Raw genomic sequence first — 11,223 nt, 5'->3', positions numbered from 1 at the left:
ACCAATCGACTCCTATGCCTTCTTGGGGTCCCCCTGCTCATCCTTCCTGGTCCATGCCTCCTCCATGGTCTTATCCACCTCAGTACCCTACTCAACCTACTTCTCACTCATATCATTCGCATACCCAGTCACAGCCTCAGTGGAGTGCACCTCAGTCGGGGTGGAGGCCCCAGTACAACACTCCTCCTGCCATTTTGCCTCCACCACCAGTTCAACCTCAGCCTTTACCTCCTGCTCCTCCAAGACAACCTCAAATGCCTGCTCAACCGAACTCGAACCCCAACAATAGACAAGCCCAGCAGGTATACACTAGGGAGACATCATGTCCTACCTATGCTTTGGAGATCCAGGAGATCAATCTTCGATCTCGAAAGACCCTTCCGGATCGCCAACCTCCTCCCCCAGAGGATGAGGAAGATAAACAGGAAAGTGAACAAAAGGCTATTCCACCCTTTCCTGAGAGACTAACAGCCACACAACCCAACCCATAAGAGGATGAGCTTCTGGGAGAGATTAAGCAGTTGTGTGTGAAAATACCACTTCTCCAAGCCACTAAGGATGTGCCGATATACAACAAACTGGTTAAGGAAAAGTGCTTCAAACACCTAGGCAGGCAGAAGAAAGATGCCTCAACCATCAATGTCATAGGACAACTGTCTGACCTTATGTTAGGACAAGTCATCTGTCCAAAGTACCTAGATCCTGGAAGTCCTGTAGTAGATGTCCACATCAATGGCACCATCATACCTCGCACCTTGATTGATCTGGGGGCTGCCATTAATGTGATGACCAGGGATACCATGCTCAAACTCAATCTTAAGGGTTCCTTGAGGAAGACCTCGACCGTACTGCAACTAGCAGATCGCTCCACCGTGACTCTCGAAGGGATTGTGGAGGATGTCTTGGTCTCTATTGACTCTTGGGAATACCCTGCAGACTTCCTGGTTCTGCAACCAAAGGCAAAGCTTACTGGATATCCTCTCATTTTGGGAAGGCCTTGGTTAGCCACTGCAAATGCTTACATAAGTTGCCGTGTAGGAAATATGACCATCAAAAATGGTCCTATGTCCAAGCAACTTGTCCTATACCCTCCTGCCCAAGCCTCCTTAGAACATGACTTACCACTCTAGTTGGAAGAAGGAGAGGAAGATGAGGTGTACTCAGCACCTCTGTGCACCCTAGATACCACTAGAAGAGACCCCCCAACCGAGGATGACTTGATCGAGACCATGATCCAGAATCCACCTTCCAGTGCACTATCCTTAGAGAAACTGGTGGAGGATGCCCAAGCTAGCACCTTAGTGGATCTTTGTACAACCAATCCTGTCACTCCCAGAGTCAAGAATGTGGAGTTCGGCCCTGAGAGAACGTTAAAAATCAGCTCCTCCTTGTCTCCTTCTCAGGAAAAGGAGCTGTGTAGCCTGTTGGCCAGCCACCTAGATGCTTTTGCTTGGAGCTATAAGGAGATGAAAGGAGTCCATCCTTTGGTCTATACCCATCACATATACATCAAAGAGGATCGTAAACCGGTTAGGCAACCCCAGAGGAGAATGAATCCAGCCCTTAAGGACATTGTCAAGGAAGAATTGCAAAAACTGTTGGATGCCGGATTCATCTACCCCATCTCAGATAGTGAATGGGTGTCCCCTCTGGTGTTGGTTCTCAAGAAAAATGGAAAATGGAGAATCTGTGTGGACTAACGAGAACTGAACAAAGCTACCAAGAAAGACCATTTCCCTCTACCTTTCATAGATCAAGTGTTGGATGGACTGGCAGGAAATAAGTTCTTCTCTTTCCTGGATGGGTTTAGCGAGTACAACCAAATCCAAATCAGCCCGGAAGACCAAGATAAGACCACCTTCACTTGTCCTTGGGGTACCTTTGCCTACCGAGTCCTTCCCTTTGGGCTATGCAATGCTCCTGCTACCTTCCAGAGAGCTGTCTTAAGCATCTTCTTGGAGCTGGTCCATGATGCAGTGGAAATCTACATGGATGACTTCACTCCTTATGGGGCCAACTTCCAGGAAGCATTGTCCAATCTGGGAAAAGTCCTAACCAAATGCATTGAGATGAACTTGTCCCTTAGTCCTGAAAAATGTGAATTCCTAATGACTAAAGGGACCGTGCTAGGCCATACCATCTCTTGTCAAGGGTTATAGGTGGATCCTAACAAAATTGCTCTCATCAAGAAGGTTCCACCTCCTCAAAAAGTAAGGGATGTTAGGAGTTTCTTGGGATTAGCAGGATATTACCGGAGATTCATTAAAGACTTCAGCAAGCTAGCCTCGCCATTGTTTGGCCTGTTGGAAAAATATGTGGAGTTTAATTGGACTGACAATTGTCAGAGGGCTTTGAATGAATTGAAGGACAAGTTGGTGTCAGCCCCAATCCTGAGAGGTCCAAACTGGGCCCTACCTTTCCACATCCACACTGATGCCTCGAACAAAGCCATAGGTGCAACTTTAGGACAAGTTGAGTAGAAACTTCCATATGCCATCTACTTTGTTAGCAAAAACTTGTCCAAAGCTGAGCTGAATTACACTCTAACCGAGAAAGAATTCTTAGCTGTGGTCCATGCACTGAACAAGTTCCGACACTATATCACTGGCTATCAAACCTTTGTACATATAGACCATGCTGCAATCAGATATTTAATGAATAAACCAGATGTGAATGCTCGTATTATTAGATGGTGCAGCAGTTTGATTTGACCATTGTTGACAAACCAGGTAGAGAAAATGTTGTTGCTGACTTTTTATCTAGATTGGATTTGTCTGCAGATGAGGATGGAACAGTGGATGACCAGATGCCCGATGAACATCTGTTTTCTATTTCAGTACTCTCTCCATGGTTTTCTGATATAGCAAACTACCTTGTTTCAGCACAGTTCCCTCCGCACCTATCTTCGAGAGAGAAGAGCAGAATCATCAGACAAAGTGCCTCATTTACTTGGATCGGGGGCAATCTATTCAAGCTTGGCCCCGATCAGATCTTAAGGCGTTGTGTAAGGGAGGAGGAAGTCTTTGATATCCTCCTCACCTGTCATTATGGGCCTTGTGGAGGACATTTTGCAGCAAAGAGAACTGCCTTCAAAATCCTGCAGGCAGGCTACTATTGGCCCACACTTCATCAAGATGTCAGAAGATATGTCAGCCAGTGTGACCAATGCCAAAGAATGGGGAAACCGACCCAAAGGGATGAGATGCCTCTCCAACCTCAGGTGACTCTTGAGCCATTTGAGAAGTGGGGTATGGACTTTGTGGGCCCAATCAACCCTCCTTCGAAGCAAAGGTCTTACATCATTGTGTGCACTGACTACCTGACAAAGTGGGCAGAGACCAAAGCAATCAAAGCAGCAACAGAAGAAAAGGTGGCCGAGTTCTTAAGAGAAAACATCTTCTATAAGTTTGGCTATCCAAGAGAGCTGGTCACCGATCAAGGGAGCCATTTCACCTCCAACCTGGTTGAAGATCTACTAGCTCATCACAAGATCAAGCATAGGACTTCCACCCCCTATCACCCTCAAGCAAATGGGCAGGTGGAAGTCACCAATAGAGCATTAGAAGGGATCTTGACTAAGGTGGTGAGCAGCAGCAGAAAGGACTGGGCAGATCGCCTGGTTGAAGCCACATGGGCTTACAACACCACTTGGAAGACCACCACCGGCTTCACACCTTATGAGCTGGTCTATGGGAAGAAAGCTTTGCTGTCCATTGAGTTTGAATACAACACTTTAAGGATGGCAGCTCAGCTGGATCTAGATCTCAGCCATGCACAACAAGAAAGGCTCTTGCAGCTGAATGGACTGGATGAGCACCGAATGCAGGCCCTCCTTCACTCAGAAGTGGTTCAACTTCAGAGAAAGGTGTGGCATGACCAACATCTCCATGACAAGCAGTTTTAGCCGAGAGATTGAGCGTTGTTGTATGACTCCAGATACAAAGATTTCAAGGGGAAGCTGAGAACCAGATGGCTAGGTCCATATTCTGTGGAAAAATGTCATGACAATGGATCTGTTCTTATTCAGACCATTGATGAGGAAGCCATCCCCATGCTTGTCAATGGGCATCAATTGAAGATCTACAGGAAGCCTCTCTCAAGACAAGAGTTCATCAAGACTGTGGAGAAGGCAGTGTTGGTCATAGAGAAGGGTTCTGCCCCTGCTTTGGGCATACCCTGAAAAATCTAAAAAAAAATAAAAATAAAAAAATAATAAATAAATAATAAAGATCCTTGGGTGAAAACCTTTCTGAGGCGCCCAAGGCAGCTGATAGGGGTGAAAACCTCATTGAGGCGCCCCTATTGTCTTTCAAAAAAAAAAAAAAGAGAGATTGGAAAAGATCCTTGAGTGAAAACCTCTTTGAGGCGCTTAAGGCAGATGGCAAGGGTGAAAACCTCACTGAGGTGCCCCTGCTATCTTTCAAAAAAAAAAAGAAGAAAAAAAAAACAAAAGAAAAAAAAACAAAGTCAGCAATTTTATCATGTGAAAATTGCATGCAGGTTGCAGGTGTTCTATGGAGGAGAGGAAGCCTCTCAACTCAAAGCCAAGGGTCCTTATCATGCAGTCAGGACACCTCACCAAGCACCTCCTCCAAGAATTCTCATTTTCTCCAAGGTATGTGCAATTTTATTACAGCTTGAGTCTTCTACAGGAAGATGCAGATTTTCTACAGGAAGATGCAGATCTTCTACAGGAAGATGCAGATTTTCTACAGGAAGGTGCAGACTTTCTACAGGAAGCACAACCTTTCTACAGGAAGCTCTGTATTTCTACAGGAAACTTCCTGTAGAAGCTCAGAACGGCCAGAATTCATTTCATGAGGAGATCTAACGGCTAAGGATCAGTTTGGACGCATGCAAGCCACTGTTGACACCCTTGCACATTGTTGTTATCTTGTTCCACCATCCTTGTCGACATGCAATAAGATTACCTGCACCAGCAAGCAGATCGATGAGTTCTCAAGAAAAAGAAAATGGTAAATAAAAAAAAAGCTAGAGATCTCACACCATATTCATCACAGTCATCCAGAAGCTCCGGGAGCGTGATCATGAGGCCATCCATCGTCGTGCAGCATGCACCCAAGGAGGAAGAACTGTTCCAAGACGCCCGCGGGAGTCCTGTAACAGTTAAGCCTGCTAGAGTGGATACCATTCACAGCGCTGGCCATATGCAATGAAGCGTGGGCGCATGCAACCAAAGCGTCCAATCCATCGGGCAGCCTGCAAACATGAACCTCCGGGACTGTGTAAGTGCACCAGCAGCAGGTAAAGCGACTCATCAGCTTCCAAAGAACCGAAACATCGTGTGCAGCCGTGCAGGTAAGTGTCTCGACCCTTCCTTCCATCAGATTGCATGAATATTACTTTGATTGATTGCTAAGTGTAAAGGTGAATGGGTTGAGCGGCCATATGGCCATTTGGCCGGCCACGTCGGCCAGTTAATGGTCTAGTTGGACGTTTGGGTGACGGCCATGACAAAGAGAATGGGCAGCATGCACGTGAGAGAAATCCCGTCGGGGAAAGAACGATTAACAAAAGAGGCGGCGGCAGATCCGCGGGAATTGATGCGGCAGCAAGTGAACGCACAGTTGAATGATGGGGACGACATCACCCAACGGTCCGGTGGGGATAGCTCATCCCCGCGCCACGGATTCCGCCGATTCAAAATCTAATTGGCTAGATTGCCCGCATGCATTTGTCAACCACCGTTTTGAACTCGAGCGGCTATCCAGATCTTTCTGCAGTTCGATACGCCGAGCCTTTGGCTATCAGAACGCTTGTGAAGCATGCTCAGAGCGCAGGCCAACTGCAGTCCTCCCGAAAATCACGCGCTGCATTCTACAGGAACGCTGTCATTCTACAGGAACGCTGTTCTACAGGAACGCAGTTTCTACAGGAAAGCGGGTGCCTCACGTAAAAAGGTGGCAAATTACAAAGGTAACCCTCAACTCTTCATGCAACTGGTTATTAAAGGTGGCAAAATTGTCGTTCACGGTCTGGTCATAGAAAAGTGGTGAAATTGTTGTCTGCTGTGCCTATACTGTCATTCTACAGGATGTCAGGGTAATTAGACTGTGTTAAGTTCCTCAGGGATAAATTTTGTGGGTTATGTGCATAATTCTACGCTCTGTAGACCAAATTTCTTCCACAATCACCACCTCGGGTTAAGGGAGTTGTGTTATCATGCCGGGTGGGTTTATTAGACGAGAACCCACTGATTCAGCCAAGTTAAGGAGAAATCAGGAGGTGGTGGAGCTCTTCACACGAGCACAATGGATATCCTTTTGTGATAAGCTGCAGGGTTACGACGATGAAGTGACCGAGGAATTCTTGCAGGCCCTGAGGCCGAAATCCAAGACACTGGCCACAGTGAATTTCAGGGGCCTAAGCCTCAAGCTCACCCCGCAATATATCAGTAGAATCACTGAACTTCCAATGGGTATGCCGTGGGATAAGGAAGAACGGAAGTTGAGCCAGCAGGCCAAGAAAGAATTCTTTCCACCTGAGGAGGAATTCTCGGAGGACAAAAATGGGGTGCGAAGAACTAGTTTGTTGCCACCATGGAACGAAGTCAGCCTGCAAATCATGAAGTATATAACCTGTGAAGGTCGTTATAGCATCCTGTATGCGTATCACTTTCGGTTGCTCACTGAGTTAAGGCACCGGAGTGATCTTCCTGTAGAACAGAAACTGAGCATCCCTTATTTCCTGCTACAGTCTCTAATTGAGTGTGCCACAAAGCTCAAAGAAGGCATACCAGATCAGGTAGCCCACCATGGGTTGATCAAGCTTCTTGTGGAGGATGCGCTCCATTCATATAAGGTTCCCCTCTCATGGGAATCATTCAGAAATTTAACAAGAGATGGAGACATAAGGATGCTGGCTGAAGAAGGTGGTTCCTCTAGCAGTGAGGAAGAAGAATCAGAGGCCGAGGGAAAGAAGGAAACTAGCCCGAGGACCCCGACCATAGTGCAGAAGCAAAAGCGGGAGAAGAAGGAAAAGGAAAAAGATGCTGAGGAGAAAGCTGACTCACCCATCTTATCAGCAAGGGAAAAAAGGTTGCAGAGCAGAACAGACAAAGCTGGAGAGGTCCACGTCAGCCCAAGTACCTCATCAGCACCCGCAACCAAACCAAAAGGTAAAACCCCTGCAGTAAAGCAAGCAAAGGTGGCGACACCTGTCCCTACAGGAAAGCAGAAACAGGCTTCTACAGGAAGCCCGAAAACAGAGAAACAGGCTTCTACAGGAAGCCCTGCAAAATTAAAACCCAAGGAGAAGAAGGTGGACATTCTGGCAAGGGAGGCAGCAGCTGTATTAGCTGGCCTCAGCATGCCACCTAAGCCAAAAGGAAAGAGGAAGAGGGACACCCCTCTATACTTTAAAGCTCAAAGAAGTGTTAGGATAAAGACGGGCAAGCCACAGCCTCCGTCCAACAGCCCAATTGTCATCGAAGATACCCCTGCTTCTCCCAAGGAAAAGTCCCCCTCAAGGATAACAGTCACCTATGAGAAGGGGAGTCCAAAGAAAAATACGTGGCAAGAAAGGTTAGACCTGTTGGATGAAAAAACTCGGCTACAGGAAGCTGAAAATGTTCTACAGGACACTCTGGCCCGGCTACAGGAAACGGAAAAGAGGGAAGGAGAAGGACCCTCATCACCGCAAAGGGAGGGTGAGGTAGCACCACCTGAAGAGGTAGAAAGAGAACATATACCAGAACCTAGCCCTTCACCTAGTCTGAGTTCATACTACACCTTTTTAGAGGCGGGAAAAATCATACCGCAGAAATTTACTGTGCCTCTATTTTTTGCATTAGAGGAGGAAAGGGTCCGTTCCCACACATGGATGCAGATAGCCAAGTCAAAGGGTGTGGCGGACATAGGTCCCTTACAAGAGCAACTCAAGGAGGTCAGGAGTGAATTTGCCATGGATAAACATGTGGCTAATTGCCAACGTGTGCTTCTACAGGAAGAAAACCAGAAGCTGAAATTGCAGCTACAGGAGCTAAGGGCAGGGGTAGGTACATCCTCCAAAGACACCACAGAGGAACAACAAGGCAAAAAGGAGCTGACCACCAGTCTTGAGGAGCCAATGTCACTTCTACAGGAAGCAGAACAACAAGGCCAAATTGAAGTGCAAGCTCTAAAAGAATAGCTGCAACAAAAGGAAGCACAATTGGCCTGCATGGCCAGTTGGGCCATGGAAGCAATACAGTGCAGACAACCTGAAAAATCCTATGGGTTGTACTTAAAAGATCAATGGCTGCAGTTCCAAATAAATACCTTGGCACAAAGAGGTATTTCTCAGATCCATAACCCACAACAATTTTCTGAATTGTGCAGTACTAGTTCGTCAGAAGACAAAGCCAAATTAGTAGAGTTCTACCTCCACAATTTGGCTTTGCCTAATGAAGTCTCCTGGGATCCCAATATTTCCTTGGGTGATATGCAATTGATGGCATTCGCTTCATGGTTAAACCATGAGGACTAAAGAGCAGCTGAAGGAAAGTCGGTCATGAACCGAGAAGTGAGCGAGCCACTGTTCATTCGAGCAGAACCATAGGATCCGGTTGCACTCATCTCAGCACACCAATAGTTGTCTACTGATCCCACAGCTTCCTTGAGATTTATGGACCAAGAGGCCCAAGCCATAGCCCATTTTGAAGACATGGAAAGATTGTTAGGAGAAATTGCTGCCCAAGCATGCACACGCAGATGGAATACCTTGGCACACAGTTTGAAGATCCGAGAATACCATACCCCAACTCGGATGAGGGAAGCATTGGCAAGGGTAAACCTTTACAAGAAATCCATGCAAAGTCTCCAGGCCAGCTGGATTGGCCTTAAACTCAGCCCACCACTGCTGCTAGGATTGGTTGAAGGTAGCACAGAAAAGGATGACAGTAAACAATGGGAAAAGGTGGACAGAACAGCTGGGTTTCATATCAGCAAGGAGGACATTACCACAGAGGCCTGGGATGTAAGGGAAGCAGTGAAAGCAATGAAGGATGAAGATTTGGACTAAGTTGCTCAAGGATGAGCAAATGTTTTAGCTGGGGGGTGATGATGAGCCCCAATTTTTGGTACAATTTGGGCTCATTTTGGCCTACCAATCTTGTTCAACCATTCATCTTTTATCACTTATGCATTCATTTCTTAGTATATTCGTGTTGTTTGTAGGAAGAAGGGCAGGCATTATATCTATGTGGCTAATACATGGTGATTTCAGGTTTTTGGCATTAAAGAGAGCAAAAGACCACGTAAATGGAGACAAGGAGACAACAAAGGTGACGTTGCAGATTTATAGGGAGGTTGTCTACAACCTTAAATGACTTCCCTTGTAATTTTCACCTTAACTCCGAGCTCCAACAGCTCTCCCCACTGAGCTCAAAGGTAGCCAACATGTTCTACAGGATCAGCAGTTTTACAGCAGTTTTGACTTCAGTTGGACAGCCAAGCCCCACGAATGGAGGAAGCCAGCCTGATCTTCATTGTGTATAAATATGCAGGTCGTAGCCTATGTTAGGAGCTTTTTGAACTTTTGGATTACTCTTGTAATTTCTGAACACGAGTTACCAGCTTGGTGTTTGTTTTTGTGTAAGCCAGTTTTGGCATGACATTAGACTTTTGATTATGAATAAAGGCAAGCAGATTTGGATCTAGTTCTGAGCTTTTAAGGGAGCTATAGCTCTCAGGTTAGGGCCCAACCTGAGAGCAATAGACCTCCTCTTCTTGTAGTGTTATTTGCCTTTCTTTCCAGCACTTTGTTTCCTTGTTTTAACATGCATTTCAAGAGCACAATTTGCTGATTTGATTTAGTTAATGAGATTAAGTAGGATTAGCTTATGGTTACATCACTTTCAGTTGCTTAGATTAGATTAGAAGAGTTGTAATTCATTGGAGCTCCCAAAAAAGGGTTGAGCGAGACCCCACTGCCATCTCTGTTTGGAGATTGGGGTGCAGTCTACACCAACCACCAAAAAAACGCAGTCTTTTACCTTTATGCAAGCTGCAACACAGTCACTTTCATGATAGATCTTTTCATGCACTTCAATCTTGAACCATACTCTTTCATCACACCTCCATGCACAACTTCTTTCCAAGGTTTACATTACTGTTCATAGATTTAATAGCACAGGTAGCACAGGTTAATGAATTCTCGTTTTTGGTGCAAGACATAAGCAATTTGTTTTATTTACCCTGCTCCATATCATTCCATTTCCTTCTTCTCATCTTGACCACGCCTAAAGCCACATCCTTGACCTCTGCTCAGCTCGGTTATCTTCCAACTCTTCCATTTCCCACGTAGCTTCATTTTCTTGACCTTTCGTTGTTCTAGCCTTCCATCCACCAACCAACTTCATGCACTCGTTCTCCATCCTACTTCTCTACTCCTGAGCCATCACCAGCTCCATCTCCATTTTACTTGTGTCCCCATACCACTCCATCACTTCACCATCACCCAAAACGCCCACGGTAGGACATCCTGTAGAAGTTAGTAGACTTCCTGTAGGATTCCTGAGTTTCCTATAGGATCCCCTGCAGACATCCTGTAGGAGCCCACACACTCGGTTGCTGAGCATCTGAACGTGAGGAACTCCTGTGGAATGATGTCAGAGATCCCCTGGGACCTCTCCTAGCCTCCCTGACCTTTCCCAAGCTTTCCTTCCCTTTGCACCACCTTTGCACAACCAAGCCCTAATAAGAACAAAATCACAATCACTCTAACCATTTAAGCAAAAACATAAAAACAATGTTCTTTTCAATGGAAGTAGTTTAATTTCATGCATTTCACATCACTAGAAGTAATGGCATCATTTTTAGACATTTGCACTCTCACTATTGCATCATAGAGGTTAGACTAGTCAGATTAGGGTTTACTAGGGTTTCCATGTTTTGGTTGGCTTTCAGTTCATTTTTGCCAAGTAGATTAGTTTTCTTTGAGCTAGCTTTCGTCCATCATTTAGCAAGCTTCTTCTGAGAGCATATAGAAGTTGGCTTGAGCCCTAGCGGACTTGCGCCAGCTGACCAAGTGACAGCTGCGACAAGAGCTAGTACTTGTGCATACAGCACCGTCGCTTCCAAGTTTGTACGAACTACCGGGTTGATAAAATTAGAGACAGGAAGCCCCAGGAGTTGTAGCATTATTGCTACAATACTAGAGCTCACCAATAAGGAAGTGACCAAGACATCTACAAAGGATGAAGGATTATTCTCAGCTCTCGCT

The sequence above is a fragment of the Pinus tabuliformis genome, chromosome 6 (assembly GCF_031772625.1).
Source record: "Pinus tabuliformis cultivar Carrire ecotype Pingquan chromosome 6, CPIR1, whole genome shotgun sequence".
Taxonomy (NCBI): Eukaryota; Viridiplantae; Streptophyta; class Pinopsida; order Pinales; family Pinaceae; genus Pinus; species Pinus tabuliformis.
Note: the sequence above shows the minus strand (reverse complement) of the source record.